Source organism: Podarcis filfolensis (genome assembly GCF_964270895.1).
Source record: "Podarcis filfolensis genome assembly, chromosome: W".
Lineage (NCBI taxonomy): Eukaryota > Metazoa > Chordata > Lepidosauria > Squamata > Lacertidae > Podarcis > Podarcis filfolensis.
In genome coordinates this window covers 4,845,735-4,861,894 of record NC_139619.1, presented here as the reverse complement: position 1 = coordinate 4,861,894, position 16,160 = coordinate 4,845,735, and positions in this window count along the sequence as shown.

Here is a 16,160-nt window from a genome sequence, read left to right as displayed (position 1 = left end):
AATCCTCTGGCCACTGCTGAGTTTTCCAAACTTGCTGGCATATTGCGTATAGCACCTTAACAGCATCATCTTTTAAAATTTTAAATAGTTCAGCTGGAATACCATCACTTCCACTGGCCTTGCTATTTGCAGTGCTTTCTAAGGCCCATTTGACTTCACTCTCCAGGATGTCTGGCTCAAGGTCAGCAGCCACACTACCTGGGGTGTACGAGCCATCCATATCTTTCTGGTATAATTCCTCTGTGTATTCTTGCCACCTCTTCTTGATGTCTTCTGCTTCTGTTAGGTCCTTACCACTTTTGTCCTTTATTATGGTAATCTTTGTACGAAATGTTCCTTTCATATTTCTGATTTTCTTGAACAGATCTCTGGTGCTTCCCATTCTGTTGTTTTCCTCTATTTCTTTGCATTGCTCGTTTAAGAAGGCCTTCTTGTCTCTCCTTGCTATTCTTTGGAAATCTGCATTCAATTTCCTGTATCTTTCTCTATCTCCCTCGCATTTTGCTTGCCTTCTCTCCCCCGCTATTTGTAAGGCCTCGTTGAACAGCCACTTTGCTTTCTTGCATTTATTTTTCATTGGGATGGTTTTAGTTGCTGCCTCCTGTATAATGTTGCGAGCCTCCACCCATAGTTCTTCAGGCACTCTGTCCAGCAAATCTAAATCCTTAAACCTGTTCCTCACTTCCACTGTGTATTCATAAGGGATTTGGTTTAGATTGTATCTTACCGGCCCAGTGGTTTTTCCTACTTTCTGCAGTTTAAGCTTGAATTTTGCTATAAGAAGCTGATGATCTGAGCCACAGTCAGCTCCAGGTCTTGTTTTTGCTGACTGTATAGAGCTTCTCCATCTTTGGTGGCAGAAAATATAATCAATCAGATTTCGATGTTGCCCATCTGGTGATGTCCATGTGTAGAGTCGTCTCTTGTGTTGTTGGAAAAGCCTGTTTGTGATGACCAGCTTGTTCTCTTGACAGAACTCTATTAGCCTTTGCCCTGCTTCGTTTTGATCTCCAAGAGAGATCAAAACGAAGCAGACTGACCAGCTAGCTGAATCCAATTATATTGCTATGGGGTGGGGGGAAACCTCTAACATTTTACTTTTTGATACTTGTACTTCCAGGGTGAATTGAATGGGTGGGGGGGGGGTTGGACGAGCGGAGGAAAGAAGAGCTAACTTGTCCGTGGCTGGGGGCGCAATCTGGACGGTTCTGCCGGGGCGCAAGATCACCTAACTACTGCTCTGCGCCTCTGGACCAGGGGTGGATGGTGCTCATTGGGACTGGGAGGGTGGAAGGCAAGGAGGCCAACAGTAGGTGGCGCCAGAGCCAAGGAGTGGCTGAGCAAATGCGTTCTGTATCTGAGATGGAGTGGGAAGGGGCTGGCGGCCACCGCAGTCATCCCTTGTCTGCCCTCATGGACCGGCCAGAATCCACTGGGCAAATGCTCATCTTGCCAGAGTCTGGGTCTTCTGCTGTTGCTCTCTCAGAAACCGTGCCCAGGTGGGATGTTTTGTTTTATGTAGCTGCTTCATCCCTGAGGAAGTTGGAGGTGACACAACTCCTGCATCTCTGAAGTGGGAAGGTTTGGAGGTATTTCAAATTCCCCCCTTCTCCCTTGGCTCCCTGGAAAGAAGGCATCTTTACATTTTGAGCGCATTTCACAGGCCAGGAGCCAAGCACCCCTTCCTGAGGGGGAGAAGAGGCCCAGAAAAGATGAGCCCTTCTCAGCCCAAAGGCGTTCCCCTGAGATTCAGCTTCCGGGCTATGGCTAACCAGGTTAGGAGCAGAAATATTGGGAGCGGGAAGGAACTGATGTCATCTGCCAGAGCAGCTGGCTAATTGAAGGGAGTGAGGTGATAACAAGGCTTTCAAATCTGAACTCTTGTTTGCAGCTGATTAGGATAGAGGGAGGTGTTCGGGTTCCTACGTCACACCAGCAGTTTAAATGGCAACACTCCTTTGCAATATTGTCCGCCTTTTTAATTTTTATGGAAAATCAATAAAATGATAAGTTGCCCCTGCCAAAGGGTTGCATGACATCTGGCTGAAGACTTTTTGTGCTAAAAGTTGAAGCTATGCTGGGGTATGTGTGGGTGTGTCTGTCCGTCCATGTGGCCGCTGTGTATTCAACATTCCACCCCCTCCAAAGAATCCTAAGAACCTTAGTTTTCCTTTCACAGTGCTACGATTCCCAGCACCCTTAACAAACCATTGTTCCCAGGACTTTTTGGGTGTGGGTGGGAGGAGATGTGCTTTACATGTGCGGTGTGCAGCCATCTCCAAGCATATGTGTGGGGGGATTCAAGACTAACTCTTATGCTTTTCTTCCTTAGACCAGCTTGACGTTGAAAAAGAGGTTCTCTGGGTTGAGGAACACACACCATTTCACAGCGAAGCAGAACACGGGCCGAATGGTCACTCTGTCATTGGATTTGGTGAAGTTAGACTGGCTTTGCAAAGGAGCTTGCCCCTGAAGCCAGTTGGTTGCCTGCCTGTGGCTGGCTGGCGGCTTGGCATCACCAAAACACAAAGAGACAGCCCCATGCAATTTCACACCCAAAGATTTCTGCCCATGCTTCAAACATGCAGCCCTAAGAGCAGCTCTGACTCCCACTCTAGGCCCCTCTGCCCCAGTCTTCCTCCTGATGTAGGCTACAGGATCTGGGAAGTCTGATCCAGCTTTGAGGTGTGGTTCCATATGGCCGTTAGTACTGTTCTGCTTTTGCCAGAGAGCCACCTGGTAAGGAAGATCTCCAAGCACGCTTCCTAGGGGGTCCTCTTTAATCCTCAGGTGTGCCAAAAAAGGCATGATCCAGCACCCTCATGCCACAGCTGCCTCTGGAGTGACCCTCCCTCCGGTAAGAGGCATGCCTCACAGCTGAGTGCCTGGTTGTTTGTGTAGGGCGGGGGCAGGGAATCTTGTGGGCTCCCAGATATTGCCAGATCGAATGGCCTTCTGCCTCAGCCAGCATGGCCGACGGTCAGGGGTGATGGAATCCAACAACATCTAGAGGGCCACACAATTCCCCATCCCTGATCTAGTGAATTTGAGGTTCTTGGTTTCTCTCCCTCTGCCCCCTTTTGCCTGGAAAAGCACTTTGGCAGATTCCTTTGGAGGATTTGGGTGTGACAAGCTGTAGCAGCGCACTGAATAAAAGAACTTTGAGAAGCTGGAACACCGGGCTGTTTTTCCCCCTAATAAAAATATTCACTGTGCAGTTCACAGGCACAAAACACAATGTTGATATTGTCCAGGAAATGGGTTTTCAGTTGGAGGGCATGAGTTGCGTGAGAGCATGTTGTGCGGGATAACGAGTCTCATATAACCAACATGCTTCAGTCTAATTAGTGCATGAAGGGGTTAACACCATAGAGTAAGCTGTCCTGCCATCTTAGCCATGTCTCTTCCCCGTACCTTGGGAGTGAGTTCTGATCTATTCTGGTATTCACTTTTTCAGCGTTTAATGTACTGTAGGTTTTTCCTGATTTTATGGTTTTATCTTTCTGTAAACGGCTTTGATGTTTCTTACCATCTGGTAGTGTATAAATTTTATGTAATAAATCAATAATTTCAAACAAACAAACAAACAAATAAATAAATAGGAAGATGTAAAACCATAACCTCCGAAATGAAAGCTACTGTGCCTCCAGACGGATGTTTTTGACTGGAGGGGGGCCGTATTCTGCAATGTGCTATCGATGCAATAATAGTGCAGCTTTCTAATGGACTGTCCACACAAACATCACTCTGCTTTCTCAGTTGCTCAGTAATGCTTCGCCAGGGTTACCACATCATGGCCACCTGGGGGTGTGCTCCTGTGTTGTAGCTCAGCAAAAGCAGGACAAAATTCCGCTAGTATGGCTCACAGTGAGGGCTGCTGAGAGTTGGGAGAGATCTTGGAGGCCAAAGAGTTTGCTTTTCTGCTCAGTACAGGGCATCTTGCCAGCTCTTCACCCCTGACTGGCCGAAGATGCCCATCTCTCATCCATGCAGCTCCACAGCGTGCCTGGATGATGACTCAGATGGAGCTGGACACACCATTCCTGAAGGATGCAATAATCTTGCAATTGTGGTGGACCAACTACATGCCAACAGGATGTCGGACTGAATGGGCCTTGGCCTGACCCATCAAGGCTCTTCAAATGCGCTTATGTTCCCCTCACTTTGGGGACGCCTTGCAGGAGTCTCACCCGTCTCATGGCTATTCTTCTAGTGTGGACCAGTTCGACAAGCTCTCCCCCGAAAGCAGGTGCACCATCCAGAACATGCTGGCGCTGTACCTGAAGAAGAAAGCGAACACAGACCAGGAGGCAGGGACTTCTAGGGGAAGCGAGGCCTTCATGCGGGAAGCCTTGACTCCTCACGTGCTCCCCGGGATCAGCTTCGACCCCACCACCCAGTCTTCTGCTGGTGTCACTCTTCCCCCTGGCCCAGAACAGGAGGCTCCTTCCCAACATGCAGAATGCCTTGCACGTGATCGATGGGCCTGTGCTCACTGTGACATAGGCAGGGCCGGATTTATGTATAGGCTAAGTAGGCAGAAGCCTAGGGCCTCTAGATCTAGGGGGCCTCGCCAGCCTGCCCGCTCCCCAGCGCTGCAGACAGTCTTCCCTCTCCCCAAATTGCAAACCCAAGACTTCATGCAGGGCATTTCTCCCCCATTTCAATGACATTTTGCTTCAAAAGGAAAGGTGGACTTGGAGAAGGCAAGCAAAATGCGAGGGAGATAGTGAAAGATACAGGAAATTGAATGCAGATTTCCAAAAAATAGCAAGGAGAGACAAGAGGGCCTTCTTAAACGAGCAATGCAAAGAAATAGAGGAAAACAACAGAATGGGAAGAACCAGAGATCTGTTCAAGAAAACTGGAGCTATGAAAGGTCCCTGTGTCGTAAGAGAGTCAAGGTCAGAGAGGGAAATGAAGGAGAAGGACCCTACCAATATCAAATAGATCGTATTCTGCCTTAACACCCTACAAGAAGGTCAACTGTGCCTTTTTGCTGTATCTTTCTCATTGACTTTAAGAATGGATCTGAATGTATTTTTCGACTCAAATGTATTTTTCCTCAAAATGCTGTACTTTTCTAAATGTATCCAAATGTATCCGAACGGGTTTTTGTATTTCCCCCCGATCTCATCGCCTAGAGAATGTTCCTTAAATGTAACAATCACTTGTTCCAAATGTATTTGATTCAAATGTATTCGAGTGTATACTTTTATGGGAAAACGTAGCTAGGAAAGTGTGGATATATATATATATATATATATATATATATATATATATATATTGCTTATAGTGCCTTTGAACGGTCAACGTTCCACCCTCTATCCTTTCACGAGCTGCCAAAAACACTCTCCATACCACACTGCCATCTACTGGGTCTACAAATGATACCATGAATACACACAAATACAAGCTCTAAAATAAATTAGTTTTATTTTCCCATAAGTATGCAAACATAAGACTATCACACCTGAATTGATTGCTATGCCATGGCATTTGGAAAACTCTGGCATGCTGAACTTGCCTTTTGCTTTCTTGCTCCTTCGTTCAGTGGGTAGGTAGGTGTAGGTCGGGGCAAGTCGAAAGCTTCCTTGAAATTCCTCAGCCCCAGCCAGCATTGCCAATGGGCAGGATGATGAGAATTGTAGTTCAGCAATGTCTGGAGGGCCAGAGGTTACCCTCACCTGTTTCATCGGTTAGTGTGCTAAGATCTGGGCACAAGCCCAATTCAGCTGACGGTACTTAACAAGGGATTGCTTTACACAAAACATGAGAGCTAATACACTAGCCTGCTCCAATATACAAAACAGCCCCTTCTCTAGAGAAAGCTCAAGAAAATACAAACTTCGGGGTTTGTAGATGGTTGTAAAGGTTGCTGAAAGGTTTCCATTTCACTAGTTGGAAACAGCTTCCAGGCTAGGCAGGACCAAGGTTGCTTTGTAACTGTTCCTGTCTGCCTGCTTGCCATCGTGCATATTTCTAAACCATTTCTGCCAAAATATATACATCAGCAATAGTAGTTTCTGGAAGCAGACCCTGCAAGAGTGCACACTCCATGAAGTCCATATGAAGAGTGTTACGGAATGGAGGGGGGCATATGAACGAAGTCTTACTCCCGAGTAAGAGACGCAGAGCCCGAGGCGATGACCTCAAGGGAACCCTGCCACACTAGGACTCCCCTCGCCCCGTCACAACGTTGCACCAAGCACCGCACAAAAGTCCAAAACCCCTTGAAGAAAGCGCCATTTCTGACCCCGTATCCCGATGCTATACACGATCGATGTATTTGATGAATGAACAATGTATTTGCATGAGGATGCGCTCTAGCCAATCAGATGGCGTTGAATGTAGCCCTTCAGCCAATCGCAGCAATGCCATGGCTCTGCAGAGGAAGCTCAGCTCCAGCTGTTTTGCACGCTTCACTGAGCGCTGACAAGGTGATGACAGCTCCTGCTGTGAGAACAACGGACTGAGCCAATCGAAACCTTGTTACCCTCTTAATCCAATCAAAACTAGATGTTGTTTAGTCGTTTAGTCTTGTCCGACTCTGCGTGACCCCCTGGACCAGAGCACGCCAGGCCCTCCTGTCTTCCACTGCCTCCCGCAGTTTGGTCAAACTCATGCTGGTAGCTTCGAGAACACAATCCAACCATCTCGTCCCCTTCTCCTTGCGCCCTCCATCTTTCCCAGCATCAGGGTCTTTTCCAGGGAGTCTTCTCTTCTCATGAGGTGGCCAAAGTATTGGAGTCTCAGCTTCAGGATCTGTCCTTCCAGTGAGCACTCAGGGCTGATTTCCTTAAGAATGGAGAGGTTTGATCTTTTTGCAGTCCATGGGACTCTGAAGAGTCTCCTCCAGCACCAGAATTCAAAAGCATCCATTCTTCGGCGATCAGCCTTCTTTATGGTCCAGCTAGATACAATGTAGCAATGTCAGGCCAGGCCACTTCCGAAAAGAACCGTCTGTATTTAAAAAGCCTAAAAACACTTGGAAATTCATAGAAAACCACTGGTTTCACCGATTCTCTTCATTCCACCGCCAGTCTGCTTCGTTGGCCAAGGACTTGGGAACCCCTCGGTCCCCGCCAGAATTCCCCAAGGGGGAGGTCACCTACTCACACGAAGGTACTTTACCCGTAGGTGACAATCGCTGGGCAAAAGCTCTCCTCCGGACTTACCCAGGCGGCAGACTATGCAAACCAAAGTTCTATTGTCCTCTTCCAGTAGGTGCTTAGAATGTACTTGGGTGTCGAGACCCCCCTCGTTGGAAATGACTCACACAAGGACACGGATATTAGGTTTATGTTACTGGGCAAATTTTGGCCACAACTTTATTGAAATTAAAGAATGTGAGCGGTATTGGCTTAGGCATTGATTGGACCTGATTATATCTGACTCCTGCCCATTGTGCAGGAAGTCCCAGTAAGGGTAAGCCACCGGTAGGGGGAGCCCTGTCGATGCGAACCAACTCAAGCTCCCCCTGGTGCTCCCGTCGGGGTCGTGTCAAGGCCTTAGCCCCCCAGCTGGGCTTCAGACTAGATCAACACCCCCGGATTCCTTTAACGGAATACCCTTAAGCATGGAGGGGCAGGTGGTGGCCACACCTCCCCTCCCCCACACAAGGTCAAACAATGCCTAACCGCAACCCTATCAAAGTTGTGACGATTGCTACGAGGTAGGCGAAAACCAAGTGGCCAGTGCCAATTTGCCAAGCGGAAAAATTCCTACCAGGCCCCTCGGACAAACAAGGCGACCAACCGTAGTCCATAGCAAGGCCATTGCCTAACGTGCAAAATAGGGAGGGAGGGCGGGTGATTGAGGAAGCGAGCCAAAGAGAAAGTTCTCTGGGGGTTGGCTGGCCGGGCTCTGACGTGGCCGGGATCCCATAGGCAACGGGGGGCAGAGTCCCCCGCCCCTGGTGGGGAGTGGGTGGCCACGTGGTCCACCGCAACTCCTCCCCACTGGGAAGTGGAGCGGATTTCCCAAGACATATCCTGTATTTGCATGTTACCCCAACACATTCCTCCTATGTTAACCATGTATAACCCTCCCCTTTTCTGATGGAGTGCTGATGTTTAGCGAACTGTCTGCTGGGATAAGATAGGCACTTTTAAAAGTCCTTGTCACCCCGTTCTCGGGGTTCAATTCCTCTCTGAACCTGTTGCGCAATCAACTTTGGTCTCCGCTATTTGCTCCGCTTGGTGGCTGGCCTCCTTCTTTGTTCCGCAGGGACCCGCGGGCTCTGAGCAGCCTCCCACCTGGATTTTTCCATAAGAACAGAAACTCGACTAACCCTCTTGAGAGAAGAAAGGTGGCTTTTGCTCCCACTGCAATGTTGTAATCTTAATAAGCACATCTTCCTACAAGTGAATAGTTGCCACCTATCTGGGGGGAAATAAAGTGGTATGCTGAGAGACATGGTTACGGTGGAGAGCAAATCTGTGTTCAACAATCCGAACATCCAGAGAGAAACCAGATGGCAGCTTTTTTTTACTGTGTCCACAGAACTCAATGAAAGCCAACCAATGGTTTGGGTCAGGTGAAGTAGAAGCATGTTGAAATCTGCAGATGGCACAAAGTTCAGCGGCAGTAAATCAGAAAGAGGGGCAGTCCTTAAACAGCTGAAGAGAAGGGGATAAACCTCAACTGAGCATCCAACTATTAACATCCTGACGGTAAGGACCTTACCCAACCCTAGTCACATGTAAACACCATTTTAAAGTATGGCTTGATGAGCTAAAAGATGAAGAGGAGTACCCATTCAGAAGCACATCATATTGGAAACAATGCAGTTCAGTACTAACACTCAGATATGCACCCTCCTGCACATCCATACCCTGGGGCAAGTCTGGGGATGGGCTCTTGGTTTCTTTGGCCAACTAACTGCTCAGTAAGTGTCACCTTTGGGCACTTCCCTGGGTGTACACGTGTCCTCACGCTTGAGGGATTATGGCGGGAGATAGAGGGGGAAAGAGTCATTTCCTTAAGGGCAAGAATGGTGTTGGAATGGAGGAAATTGATGCAGGGGGTGGATTTTCTGAAGTGAGGGGCTTTTCCTAAGCCAGCAGTCCATAAGGGAAATGGCTTGACAGATTTCTTGCAGCAAAGGATCACTTTTGGCAATAGAAACCAGTTAATGGGCTTTTGATGGACTGAGTCCATTGTTCTCTCAGCAGGCGGCCACTCAGGAGCTCAGTCAAGCTGGCGAAGCTCCGCTGCTCCGCAGAACGGAAACAGGCAGCGGTAAGATTCTGTCCACTAGAGGCCGCTATCCGCTAAGCGCTATTGGCTAGCTGTCCAAATCCGATGCTTTTGATTGGGCTATACGCAGCAGTATGTAAATACAGAGTTCATTCCCAAGTCCCCGTTCATATTGATACGCTTTCATACCAGAAAGAGGGAAGCAGGGTCTTTTATTAATAAAAAAAGATGTGGTGCTTGGTGCGACAGGGGAAGGAAAGGGCTTTCTCGAGCTCATTGTCTCTTTTTTTATATATAAATTTTTATTGATTTTCCAACACATATTAAAAAACAATACAAGACAATACATAAACAAAAAAACATATAAACACGTATAATTTCTTAACCTCTTTTTCTTAAACCTTGTTTCAACGACTTCCCCATACCTCCCTTTTCTGCATCCCTGTTTTAAATTTTCCCAGCAACCCCTAATTTCAATCCAATTACTTATCACTTTACTTACTTATAATTCACTTTCTTTAATCCTTTTTCTCTTACCCAATTATTTAATCCTTTTTCTCTTACCCAATTATTTATCACTACAATTCTGTTTTACATTACCCATGACATTTTAGCACTCATTAATTTTACAACAGTTCTTAAGATAAACTTTAAATTTCTTCCAATCTTCTTCCACCGTCTCTTTCCCTTGGTCACGGATTCTGCCAGTCATCTCAGCCAGTCCCATATAGTCTATCACCTTTGTCTGCCATTCCTCCAGCGTGGGTAGCTCTTGTGTCTTCCAATACTTTGCTAAAAGAACTCTTGCTGCTGTTGTCGCATACATAAAAAACGTCCTATCTTTCCTTGACACCAATTGGCCTACCATGCCCAGGAGAAAGGCCTCTGGTTTCTTCACGAAAGTGCATTTAAGCACCTTTTTCATTTCATTATAAATCATTTCCCAGAAGACCTTGATCCTTGGGCACGTCCACCAAAGGTGGTAGAAAGTACCTTCCGTTTCCTTACATTTCCAACATTTATTATTGGGCGTATGATAGATTTTTGCAAGCTTGACTGGGGTCATGTACCACCTATAGATCATTTTCATAATGTTCTCTCTTAAGGCATTACATGCCGTAAACTTTATACCGGTAGTCCATAACTGTTCCCAGTCAGCAAACATAATGTTATGACCAATGTCTTGTGCCCATTTAATCATAGCTGATTTAACCGTCTCATCCTGTGTATTCCATTTCAACAGCAAGTTATACATTCTTGACAGATTCTTAGTATTGGGTTCCAAAAGCTCTGTTTCTAATTTTGACCTCTCCACCTGGAAGCCAATTTTCCTGTCCTGTTTGAAGACTTCATTTATCTGGTAGTAATGAAGCCAGTCTCTTACTTTAGACTTCAATTTCTCATAACTCTGCAATTTCACTTTTCCCTCCTCATGCTCTATAATTTCCCAGTATTTTGGCCATTTGGATTCCATATTAAGTTTTTTCACTTCCTTAGCTTCCATTGGTGACAACCACCTAGGGGTTTTATTTTCCAGCAAGTCTTTATACCGAATCCAAACATTATATAGTGCTTTCCTAACAATATGGTTTTTGAAACCTTGATGGATTTTAACCTTGTCATACCATATATATGCATGCCAGCCAAATCTGTTATTGAACCCTTCCAAATCCAAAATGTCTGTGTTTTCAAGAAGCAGCCAGTTTTTCAGCCAGCAAAAAGCCGCTGATTCATAATACAATTTTAAGTCCGGCAGGGCAAACCCCCCTCTTTCTTTTGCATCAGTTAGTATCTTAAATTTTATTCTGGGCTTTTTGCCCTGCCAGACAAATCTAGATATGTCTTTTTGCCACCTCTTGAAACAATCCATTTTATCCACAATCTGCAATGTTTGAAACAAAAATAACATTCTCGGCAAAACATTCATCTTAATAACAGCGATTCGGCCTAACAAGGAAAGTCTCAAATTTGACCATATTTCTAGATCTTTCTTCACTTCTGTCCAACATTTCTCATAATTATCTTTAAATAGGTTCACATTCTTAGATGTCAAATTAATCCCCAGGTATTTCACCTTCTTTGCTACCATTAAACCAGTTTCACTCTGAAACTTCTCTCTTTCAGCAACTGTTAGATTTTTATCCAGTACTTTCGTTTTTTGTTTGTTCAACTTAAAACCTGCTACTTGACCAAATATTTGTATTAACTCTAAAACTCTTCTCGTACTAGTGTCTGGCTCTTGTAAAGTTAATACTAGGTCATCTGCAAACGCTCTCAATTTATATTGTTTAGCTCCGACCTGAATCCCTTTAACCAGCTGGTCCCCTCTGATCATGTTTAATAAAACCTCCAGGACAGATATAAAAAGTAATGGGGATATTGGGCACCCCTGTCGTGTCCCTTTTTCAATAGCAAATTCTTCAGTAACCACATTATTTACAATCAATTTTGCTTTTTGTTCAGAATAAATTGCACCTATACCATTCTCAAAACCTTGGCCTACCCCCATCCCTTGGAGATTCTTTTTCATAAAGCTCCAAGAAATATTGTCAAAGGCTTTCTCCGCATCCACAAATTTTAATACTGCCTTGGTATTAATATTAACTTCTAATAACTCCATAATATCTATTATATTTCTCACATTGTCTGACAGATGTCTTCCTGGAAGAAAGCCCGCTTGGTCTTTATGAATCTCCCCCACCAAAACTCTTTCAGTCTTTTTGCCAAAATGTCTGCAAAAATTTTGTAATCCACATTGAGTAGTGATATAGGGCGGTAGTTCTTAATCTGGTTCTTCTCAGTCTCTGATTTTGGTATAAGTGTAATATTCGCTTCTTTCCATGATTCAGGTGCCTTCTTCCCCTCTAAGATTTCGTTACAGACCTCCTTCAACGGTTGTATAAGCCATTCTTTCAAAACTTTGTAGTATCTGGAGGTTAGTCCATCAGGTCCTGGAGATTTTCCCAATTGCATACTTTGAATGGCTCCCTCGATTTCTTGATCAGTTATCTTCTGGTTCAAAATCACTTTACTTTGTTCAGAAATTTTTTGTAATCCATATTTTTTAAGAAATTCTTCTATTTCTTTTTCTTTCACCGGCCCTTGTGCATAAAGTCTCCTGAAATAACTCTGAAAACAGTTTCTAATCTCATTTGGTTTATAAATGTTCTTTCCCTCAACTTCTAGATTTGTAACCGTATTTTGTTTTTGTCTCTTCTTCAGTTGCCATGCCAGAAGTTTCCCACATTTATCTGCCGATTCAAATGTCTTTTGTCTCATTTGTTTTATTTTCCATTCTATCTCTTGATTCATCAATTCCATATATTGGCTCTGGTAAAACTTAATTTCTCTCAAAATTTCATGTGACTTTGGTTTGGATCTCAATTTTTTTTCTCCTTCTTTTATCTTTTCCAAAATCTTATCTTTCTTCTCATTCTGTCTCTTCCTTTTTATAGCATTCTGTTGTATTAAAAATCCTCGCATAACGGCTTTGCTTGCGTCCCAAATTACTCTTTTTTCCACTTCTGTTCTCAGATTTATCTCAAAGTAGTCCTTTACCACTTTCTGGGCCTTTTTATACACCTCTTCATCTCTAAACAGGGAGTCATTCATCCTCCATCTAAAGGAGCCAGCTGTTGTTGGGTTCATCTCCATCTTTACAGCGTTATGGTCGGAGCAAGTCTTTGGGCAGATTTCCACTTTCTTAATCTTTGATGCCATCCCACTAGTTACCCATATTTGGTCAATTCTGGTCCAAGTCATTTTTGCCTCAGAGAAGAAAGTTCCCTCCCTCTCAAGAGGGTTCCTTGTTCTCCAAATGTCAATCAGGTTCATATTGTCAGTCATTTCAAAAAAAGTCTTTGGTAGTCTCCCATCCTTGGAGACCACCTGTCTTTGTGCTTTGTCCATGTTTGTAGAGACCACTCCATTCATATCTCCCATCAAAATTACATTATAGTCCAAATAGTCCATTAATGTCTCATGCAATTTCTTGAAAAATTCTGACTTCCCTTCATTCGGTGCATAAATTCCTATTATCAGTAATTTTTCTCCTTGAACTTGAATTTCGATTGCCAAATACCTTCCTTGTTCATCTTTAAAAATTAATTTGGGGGCCAACTTTTCCTTTGCATAGATCACCACTCCTCTTTTCTTCACTTTGTCCGATGAAATAAATTCCTGTCCTAATCTTTTATTAATAAGTAATTTTCGGTGTACTCTAGTCACGTGAGTTTCTTGTAAACAAATCAAGTCCAAATGTTCTTTTTTTAAAATGTGAAAAACCTCACGTCTTTTCCTAGGAAGATTAAGTCCATTACAATTCCAGCTTAGAAATTGCAGAGACATCTTGTTGTTTACTTAATTGTTCCTCCAACTGCTCCAAGCAAGTCTTCTTCTGTTGGTGTTTTAAGCCCAAAAGATAAGTTTGAAATGTCTGGTAATTCTGTTAGGTCTGTAGGTTCCACTGTTTCCTTCAAAAGGTCCTCCTCGTTCCTTTCCAAGAATTGTTCTTTATCTTGCACTGTTTTTATTTTAATTTTCTTTCCTTTGTAATTGAAAGACAGGCCTTGTGGGAACTCCCATCTGAATGGTATGTTGTTCTTTCTCAATAGAGTGACCAAATCCTTGTAATGGGTCCTCACTTCCAAAATATATTTAGGAATATCTTTGAATATCTGCACACGGGAATCTTCAATCTCAAGAGCTCTTTGAAAATGTAAATTTAATATCTTATCTCTCTCCTCCTGAGATCTCAAAGTTATCAAACAGTCTCTTGGGCTCTTTCTGTTTTGTCTCCTGCCCAGTCTAAAAGCGGTTATTATCTTGAATTCCTCTTCTTTCAAATTGTCCTGCCAAAATTCCAGAAACTCTTTTGTAAGAAAGTCTATCAAATTGTCCTTTTCACTTTCTGGGATCAGCCTCAATCTCAAATTCCTATTTTTCCTCTGTAGTTCCAGCAAAGACAGGGCCGCATCATGCTCTTCCAGCTTTTTGCAGACTGGTACTAACTTTTCCTGTGTAGTTTCTGCAGAAGTTTTTGCCTCTTCTGCAGAAGTTTTTGCCTCTTCAGCGATCTTTCTAGTTGTCTCATTTTCTTGAACCAATTTGTTTATTGACTCTGTATTTAAATCCAATTTTGTTGACAATTCTTTCAACTGTTTAGAGTTTTCCGTACTCTGCTTTGTAAGCGTTTCCAGAGCTTCATTTATTTTGACTAATGCCTGTGCCACTGGATCCATAGATAAAGTTGTAGCCACGCCTGCTGCAGCTGAAGTTGAGATAGAACCCCTTTTTTTCTGAGCAGCTTTACTCTTAGCTCTTGTTGTTATCTCTTCTGCTGGGCCACTCATGTCCCAAGGTCGTTCCCACGGGAATTACTTTCAGATGGAAAACTCCACAAGCCTGTTCCTTACAGTGAAAATAATAACTATTTCCCTGCAACCCTCTAGAGGGAGCAGTCCGAAGTTTCAAATACAAAGAAACAAGGGTTCCCTTCAAAGGTAACAAAAGTAACAACCAATTGTCCAATATTTCCCAAATGTTGTCAAATTGTAACTTTCCAGAATGCCAGACTTGTAGCAAATAAGTTCTTTACTTGTTGTAAAAAGGCAAAGCACCAACTTTGTAACAAGTCTCTAATGACAGTTCTCAGTCCCGGTGGCTCACTTTCCAGGCAGTCCTCCCCAAGGGTTCAAAACGGCAGAAAATTCCCCTTCTATACTTCTTTCATGCAGGTGATGCAAATCAAAAGTCTCCCCCCCCCCCCGCCCCTGCCTGCTAAGGGGGGGATTTAAGTCCAATGTCTGAGTCCGTCAATTTTAAAGCTGCTTCCTGTCAAATTGCAGCTTCCTATTTCGTTGCTTTAGTTAACATGCAGTCCGGGGAAGGCAGACTTCCTTACTTTTTACCTTCTCCGTTTTCAGCCAATTTCCAGGTATTTTCTTTTAAAGTTGTTGTTCAGTCTTACTCACGGATAATCCAATTAAATTCCAAATGTCAGGAAGGAATCGGCGCTCTCCGTCAATGGCGATGCGGCTTCACTCCACGGGCTGGGTAGCGGCTCTCAGCACCGCGCTCCCCGATGCCGCTCCGGAGCCTTTAAAAAGGCTCCTTTGCAGTGAGGGGGGCGCTTAAGGTGCCCACCGAGCCTCCGTGCTCTCAGGCTTCCGCGCCTGAGATTTTAGGGGTCCCCGCTTCGCCGTAGTGGTCAGACCCGAACTCGTGGAGCAGTCTCCCTAAGCGGAGCTCAGCGGGAGACCGCCATTGAGCGCTGGCGCCAACCGGAAGTCTCGAGCTCATTGTCTCGCGCCCTAGCTATGTGAAGGGGTTTCTGGGGAAGGCGAGATCCGTAGCGAATTTCCCCCTCGGAAATTCCGTATAGCATATTCTTAGAAAAGGGGGGGGGAGAAAAAAGGAGGGGGGGGGAGAAAAGACTGAAAGGGAAGAAAGGTTTCCTCTGTTCCCCTCCACTCTTCCAAAATAATTCCGAGCTGAGGTGCAGAGCTCTTTCCTCCCTTGTGACCTCCCCACCCTCCTCCTCCTCCCTTCCACATAACTGGCTGTGTCACCTTGCCTGCCAATCATACCTCCCTTTGAACTGAAGCAGAGTTCCATCCCTGTTTGTGCCAGTTCTGGAGTCTAAAAGCCGAGGACCTAAATCAGCCAAAGGAAAATGACACCCTTCCTACCCACACAAAAATGCAACTTTCATTGGTCTGTTTGCTACTGGACGTGGTCGCCAAGCTTGGCCAAAGGGGTTTGTTTTTTTCTTTTGTTTTAAGAAGCGAAGCAATAGCTCATTTGCTTGCTAGTGTGGGAGTCTGCAATTCTTGGTGTTCCAGGGCTTTTTGCAAGTTGGAGTTGCCTCCAGTCCACCCCGGATGTAAGAACAGTCCTTCTGGATTAGACCAATGGATAATCTAGTCCAGCACCTTGTTCCCCATAGTTGCCCAGCAGAG